This window comes from Sarcophilus harrisii, chromosome 3, assembly GCF_902635505.1.
Source record: "Sarcophilus harrisii chromosome 3, mSarHar1.11, whole genome shotgun sequence".
NCBI classification, from domain to species: Eukaryota; Metazoa; Chordata; class Mammalia; order Dasyuromorphia; family Dasyuridae; genus Sarcophilus; species Sarcophilus harrisii.
Genome location: NC_045428.1, coordinates 556,890,898 through 556,909,707, shown reverse-complemented (window position 1 = coordinate 556,909,707; position 18,810 = coordinate 556,890,898). Strand labels below are relative to the sequence as shown.

General features: G+C 37.2%; 1 long non-coding RNA gene across 1 annotated transcript in view; it reads left to right on the top strand.

Moving 5' to 3' along the window:
• Positions 1–9,020: 9,020 nt before the first annotated feature.
• LOC111719886 overlaps positions 9,021–18,810 on the top strand; it is a 24,263-nt gene continuing 14,473 nt past the window's right edge. Inside the window, exons 1-2 of the long non-coding RNA XR_004233351.1 lie at positions 9,021–9,190; positions 9,881–9,995. This is a non-coding gene — a long non-coding RNA (uncharacterized LOC111719886). The remainder of the gene's footprint in view (positions 9,191–9,880; positions 9,996–18,810) is intronic.

The window sequence follows — 18,810 nt, the reverse complement described above, 5'->3', positions numbered from 1 at the left end:
ACTTGAGGATATTATGGATAATGAATGGGTCAGAGAATAAATCAAAGAAACAGTAACTATATGAAAGAATAATAATGATGAAACTGCATTTCAAAACTTCTGAGGTACACTAAAGTAGTTCTCAGGGGAAAATCTCATCTCGGAACATACATTAACAAAATAAACAAAGACAGATCACATACATATTTTTTAAAATTAGAAAATCAATAGATGAATCCCCAAATAAGCACAAATTAGATGAGAAAAATATAAATTGGAAACCAACAATACCAAATAAGTGATCAACAAAGCCAAAACTGGTCCTTTGGGAAGTCACAAGAAGGAATGGCCAAGGAAGAGCAATCATAAAGACTCTACTTGCCCCAAGATTGCAAAATCAGGAGCAATGTGTGAAAGACTCAAAGGGGCAATTTTAGATCTGATTTAAGGGGAATCTTCTAATGATTAGAGTTGACCAAAAGTGGTTTGGGTGACTACAGAAAGCAGTGGGTATACTGTGACTATTGTTGTTGTCTGTCCTTTGTACTCAAGGAGGACTATGACATCAGGGAGGTGATTCCATGACATACAAGTGAATTGGATTTAAGCGAGGTATGGCTGGGCTCTAAGGTCATTTGACTCACTTTCCCCTTCAGAGCCATCTGGGTCCACTGGTCAGAAATAGATCAGGATGATTGGATATTCCTAAGGGTACTTAACAGACTCTGGACACTCAATCCCCTTTTTATCCTTAGCCACCTACCTCCCCAACCCAAGTTTTCCTAAAGTATCAGAAAAGCTCAGATCTCTTAATACCTCTATCCCCATTTCTTTCTTGCTCATTTACTCATGTAGCCTTAATCACTGAATGGGTGTGGCTTTTGTCAAACTGAGACTGTTGAAGCCCTTAGCTTAAAAAGGCCAAGGTCTCCCATTGCATCCAGTACCATCTCCAGTCATCTTGATCTATATCTGGCCACTGGACTCAGATGCCTCTGGAGGGGAGAGTGAGGCAAATGACTTTGCACAGTCCATTCTCACTTAAATATAATTCACTTGCATGTCATAGTATTACCTCCCTGATGTCATGGTCTGCTTTGAGAATCCTGTGACTACAAGTCTTCAAAGCCTGCAAGGGAGGCCTTATGGAAAGGATGACTTCTTGGTCAGGGACTAATTTAACAAGATGGCCTCTGAGATTCTTCCTATTGCAGGAATTGTAATTCTGTAATTTTGATTCCAGGAATGATAGTCAACTAGCACTTAATATCAAGCATTTATTTATTATGTACTTATCACTGTGCTAAGTGCTGTTAGAGCTAGAAGAAACATTAGCTATTTTTATTAAGGCTTTTTATTTTCAAAATATGTGCATGGATAATTTTCAACATTCACCCTTGCAAAACCTTGTGTTCCAGTTTTTTCCCCTCATTCCCTCTACTCCTTCCCCTGGACAGCAAGTAATCCAATATATGTTAAGCATATGCAATTCTTCTATACATATTTTTACAATTATCATGCTGCACAAGAAAAATCAGATCAAAAAGAAAAAAATGAGAAAGAAAATAAAATGCAAGCAAACAACAAAAAGAGTGAAAATGCTATGTTGTGGTCCACACTCAGTTCCCATAGCCCTCTCTATGGGTGTAGATGGCTCTCTTCACCACAAGAGCATTAGAACTGGTCTGAATTCTCTCATCATTGAAAAGAGCCACATCCATGAGAATTGATCATCATATAATCTTGCTGTTGCCATGTACAATGATCTCCTGCTTTTGCTCATTTCCCTCAGCATCAGTTCATGCAAGTCTCTCCAGGCCTTTTTGAAACCATCCTGCTGATTGTTTCTTATAGAGCAATAATATTCTATAACATTCATATATCGTAACTTATTCAGCCATTCTCCAACTGATGGGTATCCACTCAGTTTTCGGTTTCTTGACACCACAAAAAGGTCTGCCACAAACAGAAATATTAGCTATTAACTCATTCATTTTACATTGGAAGAAATTAAGACCCAGAGAGAAAGTTGACAATGTCATGTCTCCAATAGTCAAACAAGCATTTAATCAGTGATTCTCATGTGCCAAGCACCTCTACTAGGTCCTGGGGATACAAAGATCTAAGGTTACATAGTGAGTTTGGAACAAAGGTAATATCCAGACTCCACCTCCTACCTTTCATTTTTGCTTCTGGGTTTCAGCTATCTAGTTTTTCCAGGAGAGTGTAGGAACAAGTAAATTATTTTGACATTAGGGCTCCTATCAGGAATGCTCATCTATCAGTTGGTTTGGTCTTGGTTTTGTTTTGTTTTTTTTCTCTGATCAGCTTGGGGAGGATTCCTAGAGGGGAAGTGGGAATTAAACATAAAACTATATTGAGCACTCACTCTATGATAGGCAAGGTAGAAAAATGCAAAGAAAAATAAATGTGGTCCCTTACTTTAGGATGCTCAAAGTCTAATGGGAAAGCTAAATTACATACACAAAGAAAATACACATTTAAATATGATGAATATATAAGAATTCTTGGGCATGGTCTCATCGACTGTTTCCAGAGATATAAGACAAAAACAAAGTTCTATATGTATTCCAAAATATCAAAGCAGATTTTGCAATAGCAAAGAGATAGAAACAAAGTGGATGCCTATGGATTGGGTAAATGACTAAACAAACTGTGGTATGTTAAAATAGGAGAATAGCATCATCAATAGTAATAAATGACAAATCAGTAAAAACAAATTTAGAGAAACATAGTAAGATTTATAGGAAATGATGAAATATATATGTACATAGAGATTGAGATCTTTCTGGTTCTTATTTCATATATGTCTCCATACCACTTTACCTCTTTTAAATGATTTATTCTAGGGCCATGTTTGGGAAGACATCTAGCCTGGAGATCTCACCCCTCACTTCTTCAAAAGGAAACTGGGGAAAGAGAAATAGAGGTATGCATCTACAAGGGACAGGAAGTCATTCAATAGGATAAAGGGAATGTGATTCAGGGACTGTTATCCAGAATTGTCTCCCTCTGTTTCCTTCTGTTGCTCTTGATGCCCAACATGCAGGCCTCAGAGAGCAAACAGTTGTAGTCATTGCTTAAACTAAGACTACATGTTTCCATGAGGTGAAGAGGTGGCCTGGGCCCCTCTAGCATTATAGTCAATGTGGCTTTGGGAAGAAATTCGTCAAACCAGGATGACAGAGATCAGACTTAGAGACAAAAGCCATATCTTAGAGCAGAGATAAAACTAGTGCAGTCAGGAGTAAGCTATTGACAATAAATTCCATTAGCTGGTGAGCTAGAGGAGAAGAGAGTTCTCTGTCTCTGTGTTTCTGTCTCTCTTTGTCTCCATCTCAGTCTGTTTCTGCCTGTCTCTGTCTGTCTCCATCTCAATTTGTCTCTGCCTTGCTGTGTGTGTCTGTCTCTGTGTCTCTGTTTCAGGCTGTCTCTGTCTGTATTGGCTTCTGTCTCTCTCTGTGTGTCTCTTTCTGGGTCTCTCTCTGTCTCTCATCTTTCCACCCTCTCCCAGAATTAGGTGGTCTTGATAATTTATCCCCCTTTCCATGACTTCTAGATGGAGCTTCAGAAACTTCCCTTCATCCTAAGAGGGCAAACTGGAAGAGATTTGAGGAGATAACTAGAAGTAAATTGCTCTATGTAGTTCTCTGCTAATTTTTAAAGGACTGTATATTAACTTTGATTGTCGTTATGTAAGAGAACTTAACCTCTATTCTTTCATTTTTGTTATATTCAATAAATTATGTGATCACAGTAGATTTAGTAACTGTCCTGAAAATATTGGGGATTGTTGACCAAGAGGAATTCCAGAGTGGAAGAGAGAGTGAAGGATTTGTAGAGTGTTCAGATTTCAAGTTGTTTTGTTTTTAACATTTTGAACAGCATTCCAAAACATTCCTTCTTAGCTAAATTCTGAACCTATCTGTCTCTTGGATTTTAATTGTTCAGTATCACTGCTTTCAAACCACTGCGATCATGTAGCCAGGGAGAGAGATGAGAAGGTGGGAATGGGGTGAATGAAGATGCGCAATAATTTAAGTGTCTTCGGGTATTACTCTTTAGTAGACAAGAGCACATCCCTGTGGAGGTCTTTTGACCACTCACATTTCAAAAAAGAAGGAAGATGACTACAAAGCTAAGGGTTCAAAAAGACAGTACTGCCTGGTGAGCAACTCAGATATTATACCCTCTTGATAAATAATATGGTGACATGTGGCCTTTCTTAAAACTTAAGCCAGCTTAAAAACAAATTTGGACTTCTGCCACTGTTACAGCACCCCACATGTCACACACAGTATACATAAAATGTCATATATATAAAAGGACTGTAGCAATGTAAATGAAAAAATCACCGAGATTCCAAGACAATTATGAAAGAGCTAGATGAAAAAATGCTACCTACCTCTGGAGAAAGAACTGATGGAATCCGAATGCAAATCAAAGCTTACTGCTTTCTTTCTTTCTCTTTTCTTTTGATCTGTATTTTCTTTCACAACATGACAATGAACTATTGCATTTTGCATGATTGTACATATATAACCTTAATCAAATTGCTTGCCTTCTCAGTGAAGGGGGAGGGAAAAAGGGAGAAGACAAAATGTGGAACTCAAAAATGTTAAAAAACAAAGGTTAAACATTGTTTTTATACGTAAGTACATATATATACCTGGGTGTATGTGTGTGTGTATGTGTTTGTACACATACAGATGATGAAAGATCACTGAAAGGAAGTTGAACTTTGAGCAACTGAAAAATTAATAATGGTCTCAAAGAATAGATAGTGAGATACCTACCTCCTCTGGACAGACGGGCAGGAGACTACTAAAGTAAAATGTTGCAAACATAGATATAGTCACCAGTTGCTTTTGCTTAACTTTTTAAATTAAATATATTATTTTCAGTTCTGAATTTTCTCTTTTCCACTTTCTTCCCTCCTCCACTGAGAAGCAAGAGAAACTAAACCTATTATAAATATTTATTAGTAATAAAAAATAAATTCACATATTGCCAAAAGAGAAAGAACAGAAAAAGAAGAAAATGTTTCGATCTGCACTCTGAGTCCATCAGACTGGAGGTGGAAAGCAAGTTTCATCATGATTTCATCATGAAACCATATGAATACAATTATAAAACACTTTTCCCACAAAAAGTCAAAACTAAACAACTGGAAAAATATAAATTGCTCATGGATAAGCCAAACTAATATAACAAAAATGGCAATTCTACCTAAATTAATTTACCTCTTTTGTGCCATACTAATCAAAGTACCAAATAATTATTTTATAGAATTAGAAAAAAATTAACAAAATTCATCCAGAAGAACAAGAAGTCAAGAATATTCAGGGAATTAATGAAAAAAAATGTGAAGGAAGGTCACCTAATTGCACCAAATCTCAAGCTCTATTATAAAGCAGTCACCATAAAAACATTTTGATACTAGCTAAGAAATAGAGTAGTGTATCAGTGAAACAGATTAGCTTCACAATATACAATAGCATATGGCCACAGCAACCCCAAAGCACAAGCTTTTGGGACAAAAACTTCTGAGAAAACTAGAAGACAGTATGATAGTAATTAGATACAGACCAATATCTTATAACATATGCCAAGATAAGGTCAAAATGTGTACATGATTTAGACATAAAGGGTGATACCAAAAACAAACTAGGGGAGCTTGAAATGGATTAAATGTCAGATCTATTGATAAGGGCTAATTTATGACAAGAGACAAAGACATTATGAAATGTAAAATGAATTGTGAACTGATCCCAACATTCTGGAGATCAATTTGGAACTCTGCCGAGAAGGCTATAAAACTGTGTATACTCTTTGATCTGCCAATACCGCTGCTAAGTCTGTATCCCAAAAAGAATTTTTTTTAAGGTTTTTTTAATTTTTTATTGAAGCTTTTTATTTACAAAACATATGCATGAGTAATTTTTCCAACATTGACCTTTGCATAACCTTTTGTTGCAAATTTTTTCCTCCTTTCCCCCACCCCCACCCCTAATTGGCAGGTAGTCCAATACATGTTAAATATGTTGAAATACAGGTTAGATTCAATCTATGTATACATTTTTATACAATTATATTGTTGCATAAGAAAAATCAGATCAAGAAAGAAAATTCACTGAGAAAGAAAACACAATACAAACAAATAACAATAGAGAGAATGAGAAAGAATGCTATGTTATATTAAACACTTTGTTCCCATTGTTCTCTCTGTGGGTATAGATGACTCTCTTCACCATTGAACAAATGGAACTGGTTTGAATCATCTCAATATTGGAGAGCTATGTCCAACAAAATTGATCATTGTATAGTCTTGTTGTTGTCATGTATGATGATCTCCTGATTCTGCTCATTTCACTCAGCATCAGTTCATGTAAGTCTCTCCAGGCCTCTTTGAAATCATTCTGCTGGTCATTTTTTACAGAACAATAATATTCCATAACATTCATATACCACAATTTATTTAGCCATTCTCCAATTGATGGGTATCCACTCAATTTCCACTACAAAGAGGTCTGCCACAAACATTTTTGCACATGTGGGTCCCTTTCTCTCCTTTAGGATCTCTTTGGGATATAAGTCCAATAGTCAACTGCTGGATCAAAGGGTATGCACAGTTTGATAACTTTTTGAGCATAGTTCCAGATTGCTCTCCAAAATGGGTTGGATTTGTTCACAATTCCACCAACAATGTATCAGTGTCCCGGTTTTCCCATATCCCCTCCAACAATCATCATTATATTTTCCTGTCATCTTAGCCAATCTGACAGGTATGTAGTGGTATCTCAGAGTTGTCTTAATTTGCATTTCTCTGATCAATAGTGATTTGGAGCACCTTTTAATGTGGCTACAAATAGTTTCAATTTCTTCATCTGAAAATTGTTCATATCCTTTGACCATTTATCAATTGGAAGATGGCTTGAACTATTATAAATTTGAGTCAATTCTCTACATGTTTTAGAAATGAGGACTTTATTAGATCCTTTGGATGTAAAAATGTTTTCCTAGTCAAAAAGAATTTTTAAGGTGGGGGGAGGGGGGAGGAGAGTGGACCTATTTGTACAAAAACATTTATAGCAGCTTTTTTTTGTGGTGGCAAAGAATTGGAAGTTGAGGGAATATCCATGAAATGAGGATAACATTTCTAAATGTTAAAATATTATTTTGCTATAAGTAATGGAAAGCCTTACATGAACATCTCATGCAAAGTAAAGTTGGGAGAATATTGAACAGAAAATATAATATTCAAAGTGACTTCCTATTTGGTTGCAAGGTTCCTCCAAATGAACTAAGTTACCTCTCAGCATTTGAACTAGAGAGGAAAAGGCTCATGAACAGGACTAACATACTTACAATTGTGAATGACTTAGCTATTCTTAGAAATACAATGATCCAAGACAATCCCAAAGGATCCATGATGAAAATACTATTTACCTCGAGAGAAAAAATTGATGACATCTGACTGCAAATTTAAGATTGCTATTTTCCACTTTATTTTATTCACAGGTGCTTTTGTTATTTTGTTTTGGTCTGAGTTTTCTTTTACAACATGACTAATATGGAAATGTTTTGCATGATTGTACATGAATAATCTACATCAAATTGTCTACTATGCCAGGAAAAGAGGGTGTAAGGGGAGAGGAAGAGCATTTGGAACACCAAAATTTAAAAAGGTTTTTTAAATTGCTTTTACATGAAATGAGGGAAAACTAAAATATTCTTTTAAAGAGGGAAATATCCTTTGGAACTGTGGTAGGTCATTATGTTAGAGTTACTAAGTCTTTCAAAGTTAATTTTTTAAAAGTTGATTTTCTTTACAATATTACTATTATTGTATAAATTGTTCTCTTCATTCTGCTCACTTGACTTCATGCAAGTCTACCAATTTTTTTCTAAAACTCTTACCCCCTTCATAATTTCTTATAGCACAATAGTATTCCTTCACATTCATATGCCAATTTACTCAGCCATTCTTCAACTGGTGGACATCACCTCTTTGCCCCCACAAAAAGCTGCTTTATTTTTGTCCGTGTGGATTTTCCTGTCTTTATTTGGTCTCTTTGGGGTAGAGAGCATTGGGTAAAAGGGAATGAACAATTTAATAGCTTTTGGGGAATAACTACGGATTGCTCTCCAAGGGGCTCTTTCACATAGTTCACAGACCCATGAATAGTCCACGTGTATGTTTTCCTGCAGACCCTCCAACATTTATCATTTTTCCTTTTTGCCTTCTTTTATTTTGTTATGAGGGGAGCAAATCTGGTTTAAGACTTTGGGATAGTTTCTGCTACAGAGTTGGGACCAGATAACCCCATTTCCTAATTAAGATCATTTATTAATAAGGAGTAAGGATGCAAGACCTGTGCTGCGCATTGTGAGAAAATGGAATCCTAGGATTCAGAATATTTGAGCTAGAGGGGACCTCAGGGAGGAATGAATGAAGTATTTATTAAGCATTTACTGTAAGTACTATGCTAAAACTGGGAATACAAAGAGAGGACAGTCCCTGCTCTCAAGGAGCTCACATCCTAAAGAGGAAGATAACACATATGGAAGGTTTCAGGGGCAAGTCAGATGGAAAAGTTCCATGGATGCAGAGACAAAGCAGATGGAGATACTTTTTCTTTAATGTCATTTCCACCGACAAGATCATATCAGTTTCTGATGCCGAACCATTTGACAACGTCAAGGTCTGTGGTGGAAAGTTTTCTTTTCTGAGTTCCCAGCAGTTCCATAAGGTGGTTTCCCAAGATCGTGGCTAAAAGCATTACTATCCTCATGGTTCGTGTCCTGAGCTGACTCCATCAGGATTTGAGGGAAGATGCTAGTCAAAGTGGTGGTCGTGGTCTGACTTTCCTGACATGTACATGCTGCCTGCTACTGTCCATCAGTGTACCTTTCTCCTTTGCCTTGGTTGGTAATTAGTGGTTGGTAGTTGTTTTTTAGTAGTCCCTCCTACACAGGAGCTGCTTTCCTTGAATGATGGCGATGGGGTTGGAGGGCTGGGGGTCTAGGAGCTGCTGCCACTCTCAGGGTTCCTGTGCCTTTAGAACAATTGGTGGCAGTTGGTCGGCAGTTGGTGGTGCTGGTGGTGATAAAGAAGCTTAGCCTTCCTCTCCATGATGATTTCTCCCACTGGTGATGGCTATGGGGGCTGGGCTAGAAGCATCTGATGGTATGGGATGCTATTCCCAAGTCTCCTAGGTTCAGGGTACTTTGAGCTCTTGAGCTCAGATGGACTTAGCTGCCTTCTTTTCAGGGTGCTTTACTGCTTAAGCTAGTGATTCTGGATCTAGAACTGGAAGGAACCTCTGAGGCCATCTACTCCAACCCCCTCATTTTACAGATGAACTCAGAGATGACTCACTCACTCAAGTTAGAGCAGGGAGATGAACTCTTGTCCTTTGGCTTCAAATTTAGCTGTATTACATTGCCTGATTAGATCCGCCTCCTTTTCTCCTTCAGACCTCACACAACCCTTTACTTATTATACTTCCCTAACAGGTTTGCCTGTGATACACAAGAATACATGTTATCTGTCCATCTGTGTCCTATCCTCCTACTAAACTCTCAAGGGCAGCAGCAACCTATATTAGCTTATCTTTTTAGAAGCATAAAGTGTATCTCAATCTTTTCTGTGAGAGAAGGAACAGAACTTATCTACTTTCACATCTTTTTGGAGCCTCTTCTGGCAGATAGGGACTTTCTCACAGCTAGAAACTGAATGAAAATTTGTTGCACTGAATTAAACTTCATTTTACTAAGGAGGACACTGTAGCACTGGGATGTTACATGACTTGTCCATGGTTACATAGATTCCAGTTTAGCACTTCTAATCCTAAATCTAGCTTCCTTTCCATGATAGACACCCTACTGCCTCCAAGCTTCAGGGAATTCCCAGTCTGATGAGCAGGAGTGACAAGAAGAGGTGTCAAGGATGAGGGAGATACCAGCTTGGACCTCAAGGACTTTAGAAACTGGTAGGTTGGATCTAAAAACATGAAAAAGCCCAAAGATGATAAGATGCTATAGGGGAAGAAATCACTGGCTCATTATTTAGAGGGTGGCATTTAAATCTTTCCTGTATGGTGTTGGGCAATGTATTATTCTTCCTGAGTTCCTTTTCTTTTACAGGAGGGTCCTGTATTGGATAACCTCTGAGCTTCAGATTTTATGATTCTAGATGCAGAATGATTAGTTTACTCTCAATTATCCATGGGGAAGAGTGAAGGTAGAGGCATAAATAATTCAAAATATGGTATAATAAAAACAAATGGTGTGGCTTTGAGAAGAATGTATTATATGATAATGATAATAATAAATGTCCAAACAAAAACCTGTATGTTTATAAAACATTAGGTTTGTCCCTCCAGGGTAGTTATAAAAAAGCTTCTTTGTCAATCTAGAAGAAGAGAATTGACAGCTGTTTCCAAGGCACATGACAAACTGGTTGAACATTTACAGAAATACTTTTAGCACAAATGGACTTTACTTCATAAGAGTGAAGGCTGAAAACTGGTAATTGCCATTCCATTTACTGAAAACAAAAGTGGCTTATCTCCAGGTGGAATCCATTAAATTAGAGCGACTCAACTGCAGCTGATGACAAAGTGACTTCCTATCTGGTGGTAAAGGCTCCTCTAAATGAATGATTATGTTAAGTTACCTCTCAACATTTGTATTAGAAAGGAAAAGGTCCCTGTACAAGACTAATATGGACAAAAAAGATTTGTTAAAGGATGTGAAGTACAGTCAACAGAGGCTTCAGGAGCTTAGAGATGGGAATAAGATGCACCCATTCTTCCAATCAACACCTGAATTGGAGTGATTGGGAGATGAATTGGATAGTTCTGGAGTGGTCCCCAGCTTTCCTTTTTTTATATACAATAAAACTCCTAACCCTGGTATGTGTTATGAGATGCCTCCTCCTTTCCAGGAGTTCCAGGATAGTGAGTGGTAGGGAACAAAGAATTATCTGCTACTTCCACTTTCAGATCTTCATTCTGAGATTTTTGAGTTCAGTAAATAAGGGGAATGAGAGTATGGGATTAAGGATGTGGATAGTATTGTCTATGATGCCAGATGCAAAGGGTTTGGCTCAGAGAGACCCTTGTCTGTAAGTCTTTATTGGGGAGGGGAAGGAAGAGACCCTTTTGGTTGGTTTGGAGAGATAAAAGCAAAAGAAAACAAGGAATAATTATAACTTATAGGATACTAGCTAATCAATATAATGTGAGTATTCCCAGAGAAATCTGCTTCTTAAATTGAATAGCTAGTGACAAGAAAATGAATTTGGGTTGCCTCTTCAAATAAGAAATTGAAGGCCTCATAGAGGTGATTCTTTGTCTCAGGATTTTACAATAAGAATGCAAACTTAGATTCTATTGGGACCAAGAGGCAGAGACAAATTTCTAATACATAGAGATCCTTTAAATAAATAAAAAAAAAAACTTTATTAGAATTCAGTCTCAGCGTATGTGTGGCAGAGGGAATTATGGCTTAGATCATTCAGTTGTTCATTCATGTCTAAGTCTTTGTGACCCTAAGACTGTATGGGCTATAAAAAGGCAGGTTCTTCTATCCTTGATTATCTCCTGAAGTCTGTCCAAGGTCTTGTATTGCTTCCATATTATGTATCTATTCATTTCATTCTCTGCCATCCCCTTTTCTTTCATTCTTTCTCAATATCAGGGTCTTTTCCTGTGAATCCTATCTTCTCATTAGGTGGTCAAAGTATTTACATTTTATCTTCAGTATTTGACTTTCTAATGAATAGTCTGAATAAATTTCTTTAAATAATGATTAACTTGAACTCCTTGCTACCCAAGGGACTCTCAAAAGTCTTTTCTAGCACCACAATACAAAGGTCTATATTCTATAGTTCTCAGTTTTCCTTTTACTTAGTCTAGCTTTCATAGCCATATATTTCTTTGCACTAAGGTAAAATCTTAGCTTTAACTATACTAATGACTATACCTTTGTTGGCAGAGTGACATCTCTGCTTTTTAATATGCTTCCCAGATTTGCCATAGTTTTCCTTTCAAAAGACAAGTGTCTTAATTTGATGGCTGCAGTTGCTGTCTGCAGTGACTTTGAGTCCAAAAATATAAAATCTGTCACTGCTTCCATGTCTTCTCATTCTATTTCCCTGGAAGTGATGGAAACAGTTGGTTGCCAAGAGCTTAGTTCTTTTTTTTTTTTTTTTTTTTTTTTTTTTTTTTTTTTTTTTTTTTTTGATGTTAGGCTTAAAGCCAGAAGGATGGCATAAATTAGGGAACTCAGTAAGTGTAAAACCAACTTTTAAAGCAGGAACGAGCAGCAAGACTAATTGGATGCCGAGTCCACAAGCCAAGGCTAGGAATGATATCCAATCTAGAGCAGGCCTGAGCCTGTGGGTAAAACTGAAATAAAACCAGCTGCCAGGATGAAGAGGGTGTGGGATGGCATTCAGCCAGGCACAACTTCTTCAAACAGAGAACTTGGGTAGGTGTCAAGGGATACAAAGAGTTTAATAACATAGTCTCTCTCCTTAAGGCACTCAAATTCTAGATGAAGAGAAATAACACTTGAAATAATAACTAATAGTGCAAAAGAGTACAATTGCTTTTCTTCAGATTGAGCTAACACCATGTATTCAACAAAACAAAATTCATCAACTATTGGCTAAGAGCTTATATGGTGATTTCTGAACTTTGTGTAGTTATTTTAAAATTTTATTTTTAAAAAATAAATTTTTAAAAATATGCTGTGCACTTTTTAATAAAAACAAATGTAATTTTCATTCATTTTCACATAATATTAAGAATTTATGACATGCAACAAAATAATTGATCAAAAAAATCCTGCATAGCTTGATATTTATAATATAAAAATAATAATAAAGGGCCTGGATCTATGATTTAATTGTTACAGAGAACTCTTCTGTAAAGAAAAGTACCAAGAAGTTGTAGTTTGCCCAGGGTTATAAAACCTACCTGACTTAAACAGGAATTGATTTCAGGTTTTCCTCATTTTGAGGCTGGTTCTCTAGTCACCTCACCATGCAGTCTCTCAACAGTAACTAATATTAATGTAATGACTGAGATTTTTTTGGTGAAAATTTTTAAGAGGTACTTTGTCATAAAATGAATTTGCTTCATCTCATCACCCAAAAAGTGAGTTTCTTCTTTTAACTTGAATTTCCTTAGAAGTGCTTGCCAAAAACAAAAGTACTTGTCATTATAATGTCAGTGTGTTCCACAATACTTTAGAAATGTCTTCATATCATCACACAATTTTGCAAAATGCAATTCTTTTTCTGGTGGATTTTTTAAAAGTTAAGTTGGTAAAGCAATTAGAAAGCCCAATTATATGCCCAAAGGCATATAAAACTGTGCCTCCTCTTTGATCCAGAACTACTAAGTCTATCCCAAAGAGATAAATAAAAAAAGGGGAAGGGGGAAGGACCTACCTGCACAAAATTAACAGCAATTCTTTTTATAGTGGCAAAGAATTGGAAATTGAAGATATTCCCATCAATTAGGGAATGGTTGAACAAGGTGGTATGATTGTAAAGAAATTCTATTGTGCTTTAAGAAATGATGCAGATGGAGGCAGCTAGGTGGTGCAGTGGATAGAATACCAGCTCTGAAATTAGGAGGACCCTAGTTCAAATCTAATTTCAGACACTTAACACTTTCTAGCTGTGTGACCCTGGGCAAGTCACAATCCCAGCCCCCCATTCCCCACCAAAAAATGATACAGGGTGATTTCAGAAAAACTTGAAAAGACTTTGGCAAACTGATGCAGAGTGCAATGATTGGTATGAGGAGAGCACTGTATAGAGTTTTATATGATGATCAACTGTGAATGACTTAACTACTCTTAGCAGTACAATGATCCTAGACAATTCCAATGAATTCATGATGAAAAATGCTATCCACCTCCAGGGAAAGAATTGATGGAGTCCGAAAGCAGATTCAAAGTACATTATTTTAACTTTTTGTATTTTTTTGTGTTTTCCCTTTTTTGCTCTGTCTTCTTTCATAACATGACTAATATAATAATGTTTTTCATATTATTGTACACGTATAACCTATACCCAATTGCTCATTGTCTCAAAGAGGGGGAGATATAAGAAGGGAGAGAGAAAATCTGAAACATAAAAATCTTTTTAAATGAATGTTCAAAATTATTTTTACATGTAACTGGAAAAATATAAAATATTATTTAATGCCAAAAATTGATTATTCGTATAACAAAAAAAATGATCTGTAGATTTCACTTATATTTCATAATAATTGTTTATGAAGCTTGCAATGTATGCAAATTATATATGGGTTAATTACATGCAATGTAATTTTAATTACATTTTTCTATTAGAAAAAATCTGCCTTCTCTTCCTCCTATTCTTTCCTGTCCCCATTTGAAAAATGTGTAAATGTGTGTAGTAAAGCAAAACAAATTTCTGCATTGGCCATCACACATACACATACACACACACACACACACACACACACACACACACACACTTCATTCTGCAATTTGGGTCCTTTACCTCTCTATCAAGAAATAAATGGTTGTTGATGATTACACTGATCAGAGTTCCCAAATCTTTCAAAATTTGTTACCATATTGTTTGTCATTGTATAAATTCTTCTCTGCTCACTTCACTCTTCTATCACTTCATACATGTCTTACCAAGTTTCTCTGAAATCATTTCCTTCTTCATTTCTTATAGCACAATAGTATTTTACCATATTTATATACTGTTGTTTGGTTGCTTCCCAATCACTGAATGTCTTCTTAGTTTCAAAGTTTTTCTACCACAAAAAAGCTATCTTTATGTACATCTGTATTTAGAATTTGTTTTGCTCATGACTAACTTCCCTTAATCTACTCTTCCTTTAATTCCTTTCTCCCTTTCCATCTTATTTTCCTGAGTGTATTCAACTGTGTGTACATGTATTCTTCCCTCCCTTGATTAGCTAAAAAGAGAATTAGATTCAAGTCACCTGCTTGTCAACCTTCCTCACTGTATAGAAATCTATTTTTTTCCTTGCTGAGACAACTGGGTTAGTTAAATGACTTGCCCAGGGTCCCACAGCTAGGAAGTGTTAAGTGTCTGAGGTCAGATTGGAACTCTGGTCCTCCTGACTTCAGGGCTGGTGCTATATCCACTGTGCCATCTAGCTGACCCATTGTACAGAAATCTATAGAAGTAGATTTCTACTTGCACAACTGATTATGTGAAATTATTTTCCCTAACCTGCCTTTCCTTCTCCCCTTTCCCGCATTGTATTCCTCTTCTTTCTCTTTCCAGTTTTCTTTTAAGATCAAGACATAACTGTCATTCCCAGGCCTTGTCTAACTGGACTCCCTCTCTGAACCCTGATGATGCTAGTTAGGGTTCTGAGGGGAGACATCTCCTATAAACAGTTTATCCTTGTCTCATCCCTTAGCAATGTTTATTCATATTTACATTTACGTGTGTTTATACTTAAAAATTTTAACACAACTCTAGTCTTTTCATCAGGAATGTTTGGAAGTCCTCTGTTTCAGTAAGAATTCGTTTTTTCCCCTGTTAGATTATACTCAGTTTTCCTGGATAAGTTATTCTTGGTGTCACATGATACTGATTGTGGCTTTTTTGGTTCATATCTTTCTATCTGCTTGCACTATTTTTATTTTCTTTGACCTAGAAATTTTGGATTTTAACGTTCTTGGGAGGTTTCATTTTGGGATTTTTTTTTCAGGAGGTGATCAATAGATTCTTTCTGTTTCCATTTCCCCCTCTGGTTCTAATCTGTCTAGGCAGTTTTCTTTTAAAATTTCTCAAGATAAATGTCTAGATTCTTTTTTTGGCCAAGGCTTTCAGATAGATTGAAGAACAAAATTAAGAAACATTGCACTATCTTCCATATCAAGTGTTTTTGCTATAAGGTACCTTGAATTTTCTTTATTTTAAAATTTTTTTGGCTTTGTTTTTAATACTTTTTTTGGTCTCAGAATCATTATCTTCTATTTTGTCCATTCTAGTGTTCAGGTAGTTTGTTGCATGGACAACTTTTTGTACCTTTTGTACCCACCTGCTTATTCCTTTTCAAGGGGGGCGGAGCCAAGATTGCGGAGAAGGCACACACGACTTTCTAAGCTCCTCTCATTCCCCTCATAACCAATTATTTAATTCAGCCTCAAAAATAGCTCCTCACTACTTAAATTCATGAAGCACTACAACTTACCAGCAGAAGATAATCTGGAAGATCACCAGGAAAGGTTTGTCCTGAGGGGCCAGGAACAGACTAGCACAGGCAGTGAGAGACTAGCTTCCTGAGCAGACCAGGGGCGGGATGATCTCTGTGGTTAGAGAAGTGATAGAGACGACTCTGCTATAGGCTAACTGCTCTGCCCTGATTACAAAGCAGTAAACTGGCAGAGAAATTAAAGCCTAAAACAGAGAGTACTCTAAAAAACGCCAGAACCTAACGAGATCTGGCTGTAACCACTCAGACCCGGAAGTGACTCAGGCAGACTGTAACGCAGCCCTGCAGCCACATCCTGCAGTTCGAGGCTTTTGCGGGGGCAGTTACAAACCCCCACAGCAGGGGGCACAGCCTGAGCAGCCTCTAATTGGCACAGTGCAGGGCTCAGCCTGGGGCAATAGAACTTCCCCAGCAGACTGTGCTTCCCGGGGCAGAGACACTTCCTGTCCCTGCAAGTCCATTCACTGCTCAACTGTTAATACCCACAGCCCCAGGGCGGGATTTGGCTTGGGATAGTGAAACTCTCACAGCAGAGGTTCTTTGCAGGGCACTTTCCCAGCTCTGCTCTGCAGGCTTGAGTTACTTCCGGGTGGGGAACTCTTTCCCAGAGCACTCCAGTACCTTGCTGCTTTTTGCAGCTGGCTGGCAGGACAGCTACCCATCCATACACCTTTCACTGCTCTGCAGAGGAAGCTGATAACCTCCTGGCCCTGAAGGCAGACCCTACAGGCTTTAACAAAATAAGTAAAAAAATCAAAAGAGGATGGATAGTTTCTATACAGAAAGAGAATAGCTTTTCAACCCTGAAAAGACTTAATAGCAGACAGTCTCCAGACAATTGTTGATCCCCAATACAAAAGGCTCTCCTAGAAGAGACTATTAAAAACCTTAAAAGAGAACTACAAGAAAAATGGGGAAAGGAAAGAGAAGCTATCTATGCAAGAGAGTACAGAAAAGACATATAACTCACTAAAAGAAAAATTTGATAAAGTGGAAAAAGAAAAAAACTCCCTGAAATGTGAATTGGAAAAGGTAAAAAACTCCCAAGAAGTGCAGGGAAACAGAATTTGTGAATTAGAAAAAGAAAATAACTCACTAAAAATCAGAACTGAACAAATAGAAATGACTGATTCATTGAGACAGAAAGAATCAGTCAAGCAAAACCAAAAAAAAAAAAAAAAATGAAAGGTTGGGAAAAAATGTCAAATATTTACTTGGAAAAACAATAGACCTGGAAAATAGATCTAGGAGAGATAACCTGAGGATCATTGGACTACCCGAAAATTATGATGAAAAAAAGAGCCTAGCTACTATTTTACAGGAAATCATCAAAGAGAACTGCCCAGAAGTAATAGATCAGAAGGTAAAATAGGCGTTGAAAGAATCCATCGAACATCTTCTGGAAAAGACCTTTATTCCTTTCAAATTCATTCTTCCATCACTCTCATTTCTTTTCCTTTTTTTTCCCTTTAGCACTCTCATTTCATTAATAAAAGTATTTTAACTTTAAAAATTCTTGTTTTTATCTCTTCTAGGAATTTTATTCAAATTTATGCCCTATCTGTCTTTCTTATAAGATTTTGCTTGTATTCATTTTGAAAAATCAATTCTCCTGAGTTTGTGGCCTGAACATCCCTGTCACATAAATGCTCTTTATGGTGAAATTCTTCTGTTTTTTCATTTCTTCCAAGCTACTTCCTGACTCAGACTTGATGTTAGGGCTAGATTCTATGCACTTCTGCAAGGAATATTTAGACTAGTCCTATGTGTTTTCTTTGGGGTATTATTATGTTATTCCAGGACTCAAGGGCAGCTCAGACTGGAGAACTAAAAGTTTTCAGTGTTCTCAAAGTGATCTGATCCAGAGAAAAGTCTGATTGCTGTCTCCCTGGTCTGAGCTTGCAAGTTCTTGGTCTGGGTTTGAGCAACAAGCCTATGGGCTTGTCCATTTGGAGCTCCAATAGACTGCTGCTGGACTTACCCACTATCAGTCAGCTGGGATCCTCTTCAGTATGGAATTCTTGCTCTGGTTCTTTTGCTGCAGGCTTCAAACTGGACTGAGTAGAATTGAATTCCTGTTCTTTTCCTGGGGTCAGAGCAAAACAGTTGCAGCATGCTTTTGAATTTGCCTAATGCCTGCAACCATTTGTTACCTTGCAATATCACCCTTAGATGGCATCCTTACAGGGGATCCAAGTCCCCTCCTCAATTCACCCTGCATCTGTGACTTGTAAACAACAAAGCTGCCAGTTGACACCTCTTCTGGGGCTCTACACCAGGTTAAGACCCTCTATGCTGGAACTAGGACTCATGTTGTCCTGGCACACAACTTCCCTCTGTCAACAATTCAAGAAATATTTCTTAAGCACTAACTCATGTGCCCTTGTGCTGGGATGCTCCTGTGCTCCCAGCCAGATCCCAATCATCAGCTGACCTTCCTGTGTGTTTGTTTCCCTGTATCAATAGGGCTTGAAAAATTATTCATTGATTTTTTTTCTTGTCTTTCCTGATCAAGATTCATTCTGGTTCCATTTTCTAAGTCTGTTTTGAAGAT